Source organism: Loxodonta africana, chromosome 11 (assembly GCF_030014295.1).
Source record: "Loxodonta africana isolate mLoxAfr1 chromosome 11, mLoxAfr1.hap2, whole genome shotgun sequence".
NCBI classification, from domain to species: Eukaryota; Metazoa; Chordata; class Mammalia; order Proboscidea; family Elephantidae; genus Loxodonta; species Loxodonta africana.
The window spans coordinates 61,079,475-61,095,562 of NC_087352.1; the positions used below are offsets into that span (position 1 = coordinate 61,079,475).

The 16,088-nt window shown below is 45.4% G+C and overlaps 1 non-coding gene across 1 annotated transcript; it reads right to left on the bottom strand.

Moving 5' to 3' along the window:
* Window positions 1-2,710: 2,710 nt before the first annotated feature.
* On the bottom strand, window positions 2,711-2,826 carry LOC111749648 (U5 spliceosomal RNA). Its single transcript, XR_002784849.1, has one exon. It is a non-coding gene; the product is annotated as a U5 spliceosomal RNA (small nuclear RNA).
* Between the last annotated feature and the right edge of the window lie 13,262 nt (window positions 2,827-16,088).

A 16,088-nucleotide genomic window follows, 5' to 3' on the forward strand; every position in this document is an offset into this window, starting at 1 on the left:
CTTGTGACCTGATATCAGTTGATCTCAGTAAAAAGGAAGGGCAAGGTTCAATCAACCATGTCAAGCCAATAGTTGATCTGCTATTCTTCTCACTCCTGTTCTCTTTATAAGCTTCATTTTAACTAGACTAAAAACCAAAAACTGTTACCGTCCAGTGGATTCTGACTCACAGAGTAGAACTGTCCCATCGGGTTTCCAAGGAGAGATTGGTGGATTCGAGCTGCCAACCTTTGATCAGCAGCCATAGCTCTTAACCACTATGCCACCAGAGTTTTCTTAACTAGCCTACTTCAAGCCATTTGCTTTTTTTTTTTTGGCATCAGAATGGTCTCCCTGTGTACATACTATAGAATAACTGCTCAGAATAAACCTTATACTTCAACGTCTTTGAGGTTTGATTATTTTAACAAGTGCTGTAAGAATTCAGCGATGGGAAAGATTGTTGTGCCTAAAGAATCCCGCTCCTATGGGAGAGTGAGACAGGGTCTAAAGTATAAATAGAATAAACTATGGAATGCTCCAGGCCTTTTCAGAAGGTACTGAAAAGGTTCCCCTGGAACCTTTCTCTTACTCTTTTTCAGACTCCCATGTAAATGTCAGAAGCTTCAAAAGCCCATCTCAAATCTACCCAATACTGGGGACTGGCAGAAGGGGAAGGGCGTGCAGCTACCACAACACAGACTAGAGGGCCCAGCGCCACAAAGAGCACAAAAAGCTTGCTTCCATCGTGGCAGGTCATGATCCTTTCATATAGTCGTCTTCCTTCAACTTGCCCCTTGAGAGAGGCGTGTTCTCAGATAGAACCCCTAAGTCCATGTTGTTGGAACCAGGAAAGCAAGGAATACCATGGAGACAGCTTATCTTCCTGGGAGACCTCAAAGATTGACTGAGAGACTGGCTACAAGGGGTCACTGCCAAGGTTGCTGGGCCCTGCAAAAGGCCCACTAGGGTCTGGTGGTAGAAAGACTTGGTAGAACAGATGGCTCACCCCAGCCAGTTCCAGGAACTCTGCAGAGAGCTCCGACTGCCAAAGGGTTGCCTCTGTCCTGCTCAGGGATCGTTCATGTTCGGTTTGTCCTCCTTTCTCCATTACCTCCCTCTCTTTTCCTTCCTATTGCCATTCCTTTGCTGCATCTTCTTCCTGTTGGGGAAAAGTTCCTAAAAACAAAATCTACTCCCAACCCAAAAAATACAGAAGAAAAAAAATTTTTGTTGTTGAATAAGCATTATACCAGAATGTGATGTAGCACAGGCAATCCACTAAAGAGATTTCAAAGACAAAAATAAATCTTATCTTTTATATAGCTGTTCTGGATTGAATTATGTCCCCCAAAAATATGTGTTGTATTGGGGCCCTGGTGGAACAGTGGTTAAGAGCTCAGGCTGCTAACCAAAAGGTTCACAGTTCAAATCCACCAGCTGCTCATTGGAAATCGAATGGGACATTTCTCTGTCCTATAGGGTCGCTATGAGTAGGAATCAACTCAAGTGCAATGGGTTTGAGTTTTTTGTTTGTTTTGTTTTTATGCCTGTGGTTATAGTCCCATTTGGAAAGGGTTGTCTTTGTCAGGATTAGTGTAGGGTGTGTCTTGATTTGATCTCTTTTGAGATACAAAAGAGGTTAAACAAGCCAGTGAAAGCAGCAGAGATGGGAGAAGAGATACACCAAACCACAGGAAGATTGTCCAGGAGCAGAAGCTCAAAAGAGACAAGGACCTTCCTCCAGAGCCAACAAAGAAAGCCTTTCCCCAGAGCTGGCACCCTGAATTCAAACTTCGAGCCTTCTAGACTGTGAGAAAATAAATTTCTGTTTGTTAAAGCCACTCACTTGTGATATTTCTGTTATAGCAGCACTAGTTAACTAGGGCAATAGCTGAGTGAATACAACTCATTGTTATTTTTAGGTGCCATGGAGTCTGTCCTGAGTAATAGTGACCCCATGTACAACTGTCTGGCCCTGCCCCATCCTCACAGTCCTTGCTATGTTTGAGCCCATTATTGCAGCTACTGTGCCAATCCATCTCAGTGAGGGGCTTCCTCATTTTCACTGACCCTCTACCACAAATATGGATCTCTTCCAGTTGGTTGGCCAGGAAGCTGTCTTCCAAATTTCTTGGCATAGACAAGTGAACACCTCTAGCACTGCATCTGTTTGTTGAAACATCTCATTTGGTATTCCAACAGTTCCCAGAGCCTTGTTTTTCACCAGTGCCTTCAGTGCAGCTTGGACTTCTTCCTTCAGTACCATTGGTTCTTGATTATATGCTACGTCCTGTAATGATTGAACATCGACCAGTTGTTTTCGGTATGGTGACTCTGTGTAGTCCTTCCATCTTTTGATGCTTCCAGCATCATCCTCGAATCCTTTTAAGTATTGCAGCTCAACACTTGAATTTTTTCTTCAGTTCTTCCAGCTTGAAAAATGCTGTGGGTGTTCTTTCCATTTGGTTTTTGTACATTTCATTTTAACACTTTGGTTTCTACACTTTGGTTTCTTGAACTGACCTTTGAAATCTGTTCAGCTTTTTTACCTTGCTACCCTTTCTCATGCGTGCTACCTGCTCTAAAAAAAAACCCAGTGCCGTCAGATTGATTCTGATTGATAAATATGTAAATAGAAATTCACTCAAACATAGGGCAGGTACAGCAAATCAAAGAAAATAACAAACATAAACAAGAATAAAAAATCTTTCTTTTGGAAACCAATATAGACCCTGCAGATGCAAGGCCTCAAAAAATTAGTTGAAAACTCAGAGTTGTTTCTCTCCACGGAAATCTTTAGTAAAAGGCGAAAGATTTATACGATATGAAGAGAAACCAGAGTGTATACATTAGGTTACTGGAACACATTGTTCAGGTAACTGTTAAACCTAACATGCTAATGGTGACTATATATTCGTTAAAGAGCTAGTGACTTCTCCCTTTTTCTCTGATAATTCTGTGAGAGTCTTGTCATTTTTAGGTCATAAGAAATGGAGAATCTAATTGTTTTAAAGTCGAAAATTGTCCTCTGTGCAATGCATTGTGGATATGCAAATATCCACAGTGATCATTAGTTATCATGCTGGGCTTCGGGTTACCACTAGGGGGCAGAGCGGAGACCAGACTTTCGGGGATATACACGAGCCTCGTCCAACCAGCAAGCCTGTTTTAAAATTGGTGCTCCAATAAAAATTTATGTTGAATTTTTTAAAAAGTCTTGAAGAAAAAGGTGTAAGTGGGGGAAGAGGGAAGACATTGAGGGCACTTGACCAACTTCAGACATTTGTTGAGATTCAACATTTGTAAAATTTTTCCCATTATCTAAGGCCATAGGATTCCTGGGTGGCGCAAAGGGTTAACTGCTCTAGCTGAAACAGCGGTTTGAATCCACGCAGAGGTGCCTCAGAAGACAGGTCTGGCGATCTGCTTCCGAAAGGTCACAGCCTAGAAGAAAACCCCATGGAATAGTTCTACTCTGCAGCCTGGGGTCACCATGAGTTGGAATCTACTCAAAGGCCACTAACTAACAACAACAACATCTGAGGCCATAGTAAAAAATGCTATTTACCCTAGAGTTGCATAGCTTTATAGTTTATAAAATGCTATTACGTTTTTTGGGTTATTACGTTTTTACATTTAATCCTCATAAACTCCTACTCTGAGGGTAGTTGTTGGGTGCCATCGTGTCAATTCTGACTCATAGCAACCCCATGTGACAGAGTAGAACTGCCACATGGGGTTTTCTAGGCTGTAATCTTTACAGTTGCAGATGGCCAGGTCTTCCCCTGTGGAACCGCTGGGTAGGTTTGAACTGCCAACCTTTCGGTTAGCAGCCATGCACCAACCAGGGCTTTTTGGAGGGATCCAAACCAAAACCAAACTCGTTGCCATGTCATTGATTCTGACTCATAGAGATCCTATAGGACAGAGTAGAACAGCCCCATAGGGTTTCCAGGGAGTGGCTGGTGGATTCCAACTGCTGACCTTTTGGTCAGCAGCCATAGCTCTCAACCACTGCACCAGCACCCTCTGGGGCAGCTCTATAGGGTCACTATGAGTCAGAATCAACTAGAAGGCTATGGGTTTGAGTTTTTGTTTTCATTTAGTTTTGTTTTGTTTAACTCTCTGGCAGGAAACACCTACTTGCTGAGCAGATTCCTCTTTGTCAGGGCTGCCCTGGCCTGCTATGTGGACTCATCACCACAGAGTCTCAGGGAAAATAAAATGATCCCCAAACCACCACATTCCAGGCAACGGGTGAGGGAGCGAGGGTAAATTCCAGGCCAGTTCAGGCCTTGGCAAAATTTCTGGTACAGAAGAGGGAAGGGGAAGTGACATTTCAGGAGCTAAACAAAGTTTCCAGATTTCACATGCAGTGGATAACAGCTTAGTCCTCCAGTTTAAGCATGTAAGAAATGTCACTTTCTTTATTTCCTGTAAATCGATTTAATTTTAACTCTAAGGCCCCCCACCTGACGGGAAAGCTCATCTCGGCCATTGCTGAAGCCTCATTTCCCTTCACCATTCAGGAACCCTGGAATCCTGGTGCTCTGAAAGTTGGGGGGAGGGCTCTACTCTTCCATCCTTGCAGCTACCTCATTTCCCAAAGTCCGGGGGTACACTGTAGGATGGCTCACTGTTTTCTTGCCATGTATGGGGAGCAGAAGTCTTTGCTAAGGCTGAGATTCCCGAAGGATCCCCCCCGCCAACCCCACAAAGTGGACTGGCCACCTCCATCATGGATGACTGTACACTGATGAGGGGGCCCCACCTTTCTCCCTCCTAGGACCTCAGGATTGCTTCTCTCTCAAAGGCTGTCTCCCTTCCCTCCCCGTCTGCCCAACACACATGAAACCCAGTGAGCTTAGGCTTTTTTCAAAGGGCGGTGTCACTGACCTCAGTCTTTTGCTTTGCACCAAGTCCAAATCCCCAAGACAAGGAATTACAGGCCTGGAAGTCTGCTAGAATTGGAAGATGGGGGGAATACTATGACAAACACACAAATTAATATGTCAAAATTCCTGCTACCACTTTTTCATTCAACCAATATTTTATGGGCACTTGAGTTCCTGGGTAAGGAGCCCTGGTGGTGCAGTGGTTAAATGCACCGAAAGGTTGTCAGTTCGAACCCAGCAGCCACTCCTTGGGAGAAAAATGTGGCACTCTGCTACAGCCCAGGAAACCCTGTGGGACAGTTCTACTCTGACCTATAGGGTTGCTATGAATCAAAATCAGCTCCACGGCAATGGGTTTGGTTTTGGGAAGTCCCTGGGTGGTGCAAATAGTTAACACACCCCTTTGCTAACCAAGATGCACCTCGGAAGAAAGGCCTAGTGATCTACTTCCGAAAAATCAGCCATTGAAAACCCTGTGGATCACAGTTCTACTCGGACATACATGGGGTTGTTGTGAGTCCGAATTGACTGGATGGCAACTGATTTGGTCTTTTACTTTGGTACCAAGCCCCATGCTAGGTACTGGGGACACAGAGGTGACCAGTGCAGCACTCAGCCTCATCTGCCCTAGTGGGGAAGGCAGACATGAGGTTGCCTGACATTAGGACTGTGTGACAACGTAATAGACATATGTGCCCGAATTCATTGTGGCCAAGACAAGGAACTCAGCCTGGGCCTCTTTGCATTCTGAGCACAACTCCAAGAATGAAGAGAATTTTGCTGCCTAGAGAAGAAGGGCATTGTAGACAGATGTCACCAAGGAGTAAAAAAGCCAGGCATTCTGGGAAGGAGGGTGCCACTCCTTCGGGAGTGGTGAGGAAAACAGTGAGAAACAAGCTCAGAGAAAGGAAAGAAATCCCCAAGGAAGGCTTATTCACAAAATGGACTGTGATGGTTTTTTCTTTCTTTTTTCCTTGCTGAGGTGGAAGAGGGGTATAATAAACAACCTCTCACTTTATCTCTCCATGTTTGAACCAACTGAGGAATAAGACATTGGAAAGAGATGAGCATTTAAACATCAACTTTGGGGCAGATAAAAGCGAATAGGAGGACATGGTGCAAATGCGTGGTCTCCATGGGCTTCCTGTGGGCCACGGCCAGTGTACAGACATCCATTCAGTTACAGACGGAGCTGGATAACCTCGGCCTTCCCTGAAAGAGCAGGTTTGTGCATGGTGAGTATGTCTCTGTGGACAGGCAAGTCCTAGAGTACCCTGCAGGGCTCAGTTGAATGTATTCAGTTCCTTCCTTCAAACTTTCCAATTAGGTAGGTCATTTTTCTCCCTGAGGGAGCCCAGAGATTTCAGGAGTGTGGCTCAAATGGTTGTTGTTGTTAGCTGTCATCATTAGGCCCCAACTCATGGTGACCCCATGTGTTACTGAGTAGAACTATGCTCCATAGGGTTTTCTTGGCTATACTCTCTATGGAAGCAGATTGCCAGGCCATTTCTTCCACAGAATGCTGGGTAGGTTTGAACCACTAACCTTTCAGTTAGCAGCCAGCCACAAACCACTTGTACCACCCAGGCCTTGGCTTAGAGCCCCCTTTCATATGGAAACTCAAGGAGTAGGGAATGGAGGCTGCACGTCATACCCCACATCAACTCTGGGCACTCACATTATTATAATTTTCTGAAGTAAAGGATCACCTCACATTTATGTAGAAATTAAACTTCTCACAGCACTTTCATATCAAGGAAACAAAAGCATAGAAAGAAAAGTAGAGTTTTCAGAAATCCACTACTCCGACTCCTCCATTTTACAGACGATAAAATCCAAGCCTAGAGTGGTAAGAGAGCCACCAAAGGCCCTACAGCTAGTTAGTGGTCACCAAATGTCATAAGTTCATTTGACTGTAGGGTCCCCAGCATAAAACTTTCTTCCATCTTTGTATTCTCTTCTCTGCAGCACCTACCTTGAACGTCAGTACAAGTTTTGAAAAGAGGGAATCAAAGTGAAAGGAATTCTCAAAGCAGCTAACTGCTCTCAATGGATCCAAGACCCTTGGCCTAAGAAGTATGTTTGGTTACATTTGCATTCCCAATTTCCAGCATGGAGTCCCCAGGTGGTGCCAATGGTTAACGGGCTGTGCTGTTGGAAGTTCAAGTCTACCCAGAGGCACCTTGGAGGAAAGGCCTGGCGATCTGCTTCAGAAAAATCAGCCCTCGCAAACCCTATGGAGCACAGTTCTACTCTGACATAGATGGGGTTGCCATAAATCTGAGCTGAGTCCAAGGCAGCTGGTCGTGTTCAGCAGAGTCTGATCCGTGGTAGACACTCAGTTCATGTTCGCTGAATGCATAGGTGGATGAAAGATTGAAGAGCCAGAAGACTGGAGACAGGAAAATGTACTGTTTTCCAGAAGTAGGTGAAGAGGGATTCGATTCTTCAAACAATAGAGTAGTGAACTTGGCATTGAACTGAGGCCTTTGCTGAACTTGTACTCTGGCATCTCTCCCCAGGCTCCAGGGATCTTTCAAGGTCATCTTGGGCTCTTTCCTCTGCCTCATTCCTATATCAAATTTGTTTCCAAGTTCTCTCATATCTCCTTCTTTTCCATCTCTGTTGCCACATCCTGGTCCAGGCCCTTATCGCTCCAGGCTGGTCTGGACTCCTGTGACTGAGCAGCGGACAGCAGAGAGGTCTGGGAGGTGGCTGAGGCTGTCTCTGCAGATCCGGCTGCACTGGCACTCCTTTTGACCTCCTCCCCACCCACTCTATGACCTGTGTTTTCCTCCTTATCGGCTCCCCTCATATGTGGCCCCAGCCTCCTCTGCCAACTAGCTCCCACACCTCAGTCAGTCACACTCCCCTCACTCTGAGGCTTCCTCACCACCTCACCCCTGCCTGCCTCCTCCATCCCCTGCCTGAGGTTTCAATTAACTAGCTGCCCATAGAAAGATTCCAGCAAATTTATTCTCCCTAAAATAGAAGTGACCCATAATAAGGCTTAATGAGATCATCCCCCAAGGAATTTAATAAGGGACAATCCCTTTAGCCAGTCAAAAGAGAGTGTTAGCTGTGTCCGAGGGAGTGTTTGGGGGAGGGAAGGCAGAGAGTTGGTGCTCCTCCTCTGGGGTGTCTTGGTGGTCTGAGGCCTCTGGGCAGGTGGCAGGGGACGTGGGAAGCAGGGAGGCGAGGTCGCCCTGCTGGGTAAGGGAACACAGAAGTCCATCCTCCCCTGCTGCAGAATTTTGCCAAGAGCTGACGGGAAACCTGATGCCCTCCCTGACTCAGCCTCCCATGAGTTTCCCAGGTTAGTTCCAGAGGTCACCAGCCTGAGAGTTTCCAATGTCTCATCTCAAGATTGCTGAGAATGACCCTTCACCCCTCCTAAAATAAATGAACAGAGATGGAGGGTGGATGCTCAGCATGGCAAAGCTTCCTAACAGAGCAGGGAAAAGAGGGTGTTTGTTCTTCCTGCTTTTGAAAGCTGATTGCTTCTGCAGCCAGGAGTGGTGCCAGCTCTGGTCAGCGTCCAGCCTGGCAGATGGGTCACTGGGGACTCAGGGTGAGTCCTCAGCTGTCTGCATTTCAACAGCACCTCCGTGGCTCCCCACAGCCCCTTCCCATTGCACTCATCAAGAGGGTTTTTCTCTCTTTTCCCAACAATAAAACACTCAGCATCCACCTCATCTCTGGGGTCTCCAGAAGCTAGAGCCTAAAAGACTCCTAGGCATGGCATAGTGCAACCATCTCCTAAGTCTACAGAGGAGGAACCGGGGTCCAGGGAGGTCAAGGGACTTCTCTAGTGTGTTACTTTTTCTGTGCTGCATAACAAATTACCACTATCAAGTGGCTTAATAAGGACCCCTGGTGACACAGTGGTTAAGCCCTTGGCTGCTAACCAAGAGGTCGACAGTTTGAACCCACTAGTGGCTCCACAGTGGCTTGGCAGTCTGCTTCTATAAAGATTATAGCCTTGGAAACCCTATGGAGCAGTTCTACTCTGTCCTATAAGGTCACTGAGTCAGAATCAACTCTACTACGGCAATGGGTCTTTTTTTTGGTTCAGTGGCTGAACACAAAACACAGTTATTATCTCAATGTCTGTGGGTCAGGAGTCTGAGCTGGATTAGCTGGGTCCTTGGCTCCAGCATCTCACCAGGCTGAAATCGAGGTGTCAGCCAGGCTGCAGCTCATCCAAGGCTCAAGTAGAGAAAGATTTGCTTTCAAGCGCCTTGTGGTTGTAGGACTGAGGTCCCCATTTTCTTACTGGCTGTCAGCCAGGTGCTCTCAGTGACCGGAGGCTGCCCACAGTTCCTTGCCAATGGACCTCTCCACATGCTCTTTCACAACATGGCAGCTTCTTCAAAGCCAACAGCTTTGAGAGCGTGTCTCTGACCTCAGAGAGAACCTAGTCAGTCCCTCTTTTAAAGGCTTTTACCTGATTAAGTCAGACCCACCAAGGATAATCTCCTTGTTGATTAAATAAAAATAAAGAGATTTTAATTACAACCACAAAATCTCTTCACCTTTGCCATATTCTGTTGGCTAGATTCAAGTCACAGGTCCCACCCACCGTCAAAGGGAGAAGATTATACAGGGTATGAGCAGCAGGAAACATGAATCTTAGGGCTACCCTAGGCTTTGTCCCCCACATCTCATGTCACACAGCTAGGAAATAGCAGAGATAAGGTATAGAACTGAGATTTCATATTGAAACAGGTCTCTGGCCAGGTTATGTTGCAGAATTTAAATGTTCCAGGTTTTGGAAAGGCAACCAGGTGCTTACACCATAAACTGAGAACACCCCCAGTGAAGTCTGGCACAGCACCCTATAATCAAAAGCTTTCTGTTTCTGCAGCGAAATCTAGGACTACGCACACCGAGTGGTATATGTAGACCAAATTATCTTCACAGTGATTCAGGTAAAATTTTTGCCACCAAATGAATTCAGATCAGGTTTTGCCAAATAAATTATGAAAAACTTTGGATTTTTTAGAGCTTTGGGGGCTTTGGAAATTCCAGGAAGGGATTAAGGATGTGTAATAACTGACACTCATTGTGGCCCACACGCATTGGACATGCCAGGCTAGGGCTAAGGACATGCATTCTCACAACCCTCTGGGAGGATAACACTTCTGAGATGCTAACCGTTTTTCCTCCCCGTATCTCCTCCCTCCCTTCCTTCTCATTCAGGCGGGCCCTGCATTCATTGACATGGGTGTGGGGAATGGTGGGCTGCCTGAAATTCTCTCTTTGCTTATGTGTCCTCAAACCTGCTCAAGCACCAGACTGGGGAAGGATGTGGGGTTTTGACAAGCAAAAAAAAAAAAAAGACTGGAAATAGACCTCCCACTCTCCGCTATGGAGAGGAAGGACAAGGGCTAGGGGCTCCTGGAAGCCCTCCCAGACAAAGTCTAGAGAGAAGCTGGAGTCTTGAGTGACCTCTCAGTGTGTGTCCCCTTGGATGGAGGAAAGAGTCCTCTAGACCAGATGCTGTTTGGCTTCAGGCTGTCTTTATTGCTTCCTCAGAGCCTTCTGCAAGCTAACTTCTCCTGTAGCCAGACAAGTCTATTTCTTCTTCCGCCCAAGTACAGAAGTTGGTTGTTGAGTAGATATGGCTCCATAAATTGCTCGTTGACTGGTTCTCTGGAGTGAGTACCTGAAAGGTGTTAGGTCTGTGGGTGCTCTTTCCTTCAGGGATTCCTTGCAGTTAACCCTCTCTGCAGTGTTTGGTTGGGGAAACCCTATCATCTATTTTATCATGGCCTGTACTAGGTTTCATTCCATCACCCGCCACTCGAGGGACCAGAGCCTCATGATAAACTGGTGCAAACTCCAAGGCCTGAAGCCAGGAGAGTGGTTTGAGGGCTGGGCTTGTGCTCCTACTGGCACAAGCTGGATCCCACCACGGGATTTGACTTTGGCCCCAGGGACCCCAAGGACATAGGCATAGCGAAGGGGGCACTGGGCAGAAGGGTGCCACTTGCCCCCAGACACAAGTCTAAGGGGGCACCAAATGAGGTGCGGAATGACCTTCTGAAGCTCCACAAATATGAAAGGCGCCTGACGAGAGGGGGAAGGCGTTTCTGCCCACATGATGCCACTATCAAAGTCTATTCATCTTGAAACTGGGGGGAGGAGGAGTGCAATTTAGAGAGTGCCCCTGGGTGCTTGCTAACCCTAAGCCCAGGGATAACCTTTCAAGATATAGGTTTGTCCTTTTTGTTTGCCTTTGACAATATTTGAAAAAGTACGACTGCCCTCTGGTGGTTAAAATTATATGTGACTACTCCATGTGCTTCAAAGGGTCCAAAGCGGTTGGGTGTCCTAGGAATAAGAGCTGCTGGATTAGGTCAGTGAGTCGGTTCAGGATTAGGGGCAGGAGGGTGAGTGGTAACACCTCTTTTTGTGTTTGCTGGCATAAACATTAGTCTTCAGGTCATTAACTGAATCTGGATCATTTTGACTGTAAACTTCATAAGGAGAGGGAACCACTTCTTTTTTGGTTCGGCGTTTTCTCCTAGTGCCTAGCAGAGTGCCTGACCCAGCATAAATGCTCAAAGATATTTATTGAGTGAATGAATGAGTGGCAGGCATGCCTCAAAGGAAGCAACCACAACTCATTCATTTTTTTTTTATTAACTTTTATTAAGCTTCAAGTGAACGTTTACAAATCCAATCAGTCTGTCACATGTAAGTTTACATACATCTCACTCCCTACTCCCACTTGCTCTCCCCCTCTTGAGTCAGCCCTTTCAGTCTCTCCTTTCGTGACAATTTTGCCGGCTTCTCTCTCTCTCTATCCTCCCATCCCCCCTCCAGACAAGAGTTGCCAACACAATCTCAAGTGTCCATCTGACATAATTAGCTCACTCTTTATCAGCGTCTCTCTCCCACCCGCTGACCAGTCCCTTTCATGTCTGATGAGTTGTCTTCAGGGATGGTTCCTGTCCTGTGCCAACAGAAGGTCTGGGGACCATGGCCTCCGGGATTCCTCTAGTCTCAGTCAGACCATTAAGTTTGGTCTTTTTATGAGAATCTGGGGTCTGCATCCCACTGATCTCCTGCTCCCTCAGGGGTTCTCTGTTGTGCTCCCTGTCAGGGCAGTCATCAATTGTGGCCGGGCACCAACTAGTTCTTCTGGTCTCAGGGTGATGTAGGTCTCTGGTTCATGTGGCCCTTTCTGTCTCTTGGGCTCTTAGTTGTCGTGTGGCCTTGGTGTTCTTCATTTTCCTTTGCTCCAGGTGGGTTGAGACCAATTGATGCATCTTAGATGGCCGCTTGTTAGCATTTAAGACCCCAGACGCCACATTTCAAAGTGGGATGCAGAATGATTTCATAATAGAATTATTTTGCCAATTGACTTAGAAGTCCCTGCAAACCATGTTCCCCAGACCCCCGCCCCTGCTCTGCTGACCTTTGCAGCATTCATTTTATCCCGGAAACTTCTTTGCTTTTGGTCCAGGCCAATTGAGCTGACCTTCCATGTATTGAGTGTTGTCCTTCCATTCACCTAAAGCAGTTCTTATCTATTGATTAATCAATAAAAAACCCTCTCCCACCCTCCCTCCCTCCCCCCGCTCGTAACCACAAAAGTATGTGTTCTTCTCAGGTTTACTATTTCTCAAGATCTTATAATAGTGGTCTTATACAACATTTGTCCTTTTGCCTCTGACTCATTTCGCTCAGCATAATGCCTTCCAGGTTCCTCCATGTTATGAAATGTTTCACAGATTTGTCACTGTTCTTTATTGATGTGTAGTATTCCATTGTGTGAATATACCACAATTTATTTACCCATTCATCCTTTGACAGACACCTTGGTTGCTTCCAACTTTTTGCTATTGTAAACAGAGCTGCAATAAACATGGGTGTGCATATATCTGTTTGTGTGAAGGCTCTTGTATCTCTAGGGTATATTCCGAGGAGTGGGATTTCTGGGTTGTATGGTAGTTCTATTTCTAACTGTTTAAGATAACGCCAGATGGATTTCCAAAGTGGTTGTACCATTTTACATTCCCACCAGCAGTGTATGAGAGTTCCAATCTCTCCGCAGCCTCTCCAACATTTATTATTTTGTGTTTTTTGGATTAATGCCAGTCTAGTTGGTGTGAGATGGAATCTCATTGTAGTTTTAATTTGCATTTCTCTAATGGCTAATGATCGGGAGCATTTTCTCATGTGTCTGTTGGCTGCCTGAATATCTTCTTTAGTGAAGTGTGTGTTCATATCCTTTGCCCGCTTTTTGATTGGGTACTTTGTCTTTTTGTGGTTGACAACTCATTCATTTTTACCTTATTTTTTTAAATTTTTATCTTGTTTTTGTTGTGCTTTAGGTGGTTTTCAAAGAAAATTATTTTTTCATTAAACAATTAATACACATATTATGTCAACACTTTCCCATTCTCAACCTTGGGTTCCCCATTTCCATTTGTCCAGCTTTCCTGATCCCTTCCTACCATCTTGTCCTTGCCCCCAGGCTGGTGCGCCCATTAGGCTCGTATATATGGTAGAGCTAATATATTATTGCTTGTTTTATGGGCCTGTCTAATCTTTGGCTGAAGGGTGTGAACCTCAGAAGTGACCTTCAGTACTCAGAAGGGTGTCTGGGGCCCATACTCTCAGGGCTCCTCGAGTCTCTGTCAGACCAGTAAGTCTGGTCATTTTTTGTGAGTTAGAATTTTGTTCTACATTTTTCTCCAGCTCTGATCAGGACCCTCTGTTGTGACCCCCGTTAGAGCAGTCAGTGGTGGTAGCTGGTCACCATCTAGCTGTGCTGGACTCAGTCTGGTGGAGGCTGTGGTAGTTGTGGTCCATTTCATTTTTACCGTATTTTGCTGCCTCTTCATAGATGCTGGAAAGGCATTTGAAAAAAATTCACCATCCATTATTTATTTTTAAAAACTCAATAAAATTGGAATAGATAGACTTCCTTGACATCACAAATAAAAATATTTGAACTCAGGCTTAAAGATGAAACACCTTCAGTGGAAGTTTCCACTGAAAGCAGGAACACAACAAAGTTGTTCAATTTGGCAGATTGTATTTTCCAAAGACGGCCACAATAATATCTCCCACCCCACACACTCTTCTATACAATGTAATCTTGACAATCTACCTGTTGAGTGGGGAGGCTATATCCCCTGCCCTTGAATCTGGGTGGACTTTTGTCACTACCTCCATCCATACAGAATGGTGGAAGTGATGCTTTGTGACTTCCGGGGTTAATCCATTGCTGTCGGTTGATTCTGAGTCATGGCGACTCCGTGTGTGACAGAGTACAACTGCTCCTTGGGTTTTCTTGGCTGTAATCTTTACAGAAGATCGCCAGGCCTTTTTTCTGTGTCACTGCTGGGTAGGTTTGAACCAACAACCTTTAGGTTAGTAGTTGAGCACAAACCATTTGTGCCACCCAGTGACCCTAGCTCCAAAGCTGCATTTCTGACAAGTTCCCAGGCGATGCTAATACTGCTGGTTAAGGACCAGTTCTGAGAACCACTAGTAGAGCAGTGGTTCTCAAAATTTATTGTATGTAGGAACCACCTGGGGATCTTGTTGAAATGTAGATTCAGATTCAGTACATCTGGGGTGGAAATGCACATTCTCAGCAGGGGTTCGAACCAGAATGTACTGGTTCAAAGCCCTGGTTAGATTATAAAAATGCCATACACTTCCACCTTGCTCTGTTGAGACATTCACTTTTAGAACCTAGCCACCATGTGTGAAGAAGCCTAAATTAGCCATTATGGAGATACCCCTTATAAGGTCATAAATAAGCGTTTTAGCCAGAGGCTGACAACCTAGCTGAGATTCCAGCCAACAGCCAGCAAAAACTACCACAAAGTGAAGACAACTCCACCTGATTCTACTCCCCCCGACCCCCCACCCCAAGTTATTGAATTATTCCAAGCCTTTAAATCTTCCCAATTTCAGGCCCAGGGTATTAAGAAGCAAAGACAAGCCATCTCTACCGTGCCCTGTCCAAGTTCTCATCCACAGAATCTGTAATTGTCTTATGCCACTAAGTTTTGGGGTGGTCTGTTCCGCAGCAATAATGACTGAAACGTTAATGTCACCACCACTATTTAATGTGATAGTTCCTTCTAAAAATCAGAAGAACAAAAATTGGTAAGGAAGAAGTAAATTTATCATTATTTATGTGGAATAATTAATATGTGAAATAATTACGTATCTGGAAAAGCCAAGAGAATCAACTGTAAAATTATTAGAATAGGAGAATTCACTAAGGGGATGGGCCCAAAACCTAACTTGTTTCCATTTGTTACTTGCATTAATGACCAATTTAGTGTCAACCAAGGTTGTGACTCCCATCTGCAAGATTTCTTTAACAATGTTGTTGGCCTTAGATGCCATCAAGTCGATTTTGACTCACAGCGACCCCTATGTGACACAGCAGAACTGCCCCATCGGGTTTTCTAGGGTGTGATCTTTACTGGAGCAGATCTCAATGTCTTTCTTCCACAGAGCAGCTGGGTGGGTGGGTTTGAACGGCCAACCTTTCGGTTAGCAGCTAAGCACTTAACCTTTGCACCTCCAGGGCTCCGTTCTGTAGCAATGGCTGCTCCCAGTTGGAATTCTAATTTAAAGACACCATAAGTGGAGGATGTACGTGAGTTCTTTTTAGGGTTGTCAGTTAAGCAAATAAAAATACAGGACACCCAGTTAAATCTGAATTCAGATAAACACCAAACAACTCTTTAGTATAACTCTGCCCCGTGCCTTCTGTTTGTTGGAAGCAAGTTAGTAAACTCAGCCCACATTCAAGGGGAAAGGATTAGATAAAGGTGTGAGTACCAGAAGGCAGAAACATCGGGAGCCATCTTAGAGGCTGCCTGCCATACCCCTTTCTTAAAAATTTCCAGAGAAATCCATTCCGCCTCAAACAGATACTGTTGCCCAGAGAGCAAACCTGCATACTTTGCTTCAGGAATTTCTTCCTTAACCCAGAAAGTATAGCCCCCAGACATACTTTCAGCTCAGTAACAAAGTCACTTCTGAGGTTCACCCTTCAGTCAAAGATTGGACAAGCACATAAAACAAAATGAGACTAGAGGGGCACGCCAGCCTAGGGGCAGGGACCAGGAGACAGGAGGGAACAGGACAGCTGGTAATAGGGAACCCAGGGTTGAGAAGGGAGAGCACTGACACGTTGAGGCGTTGTTAACCAATGTCATAGAACAA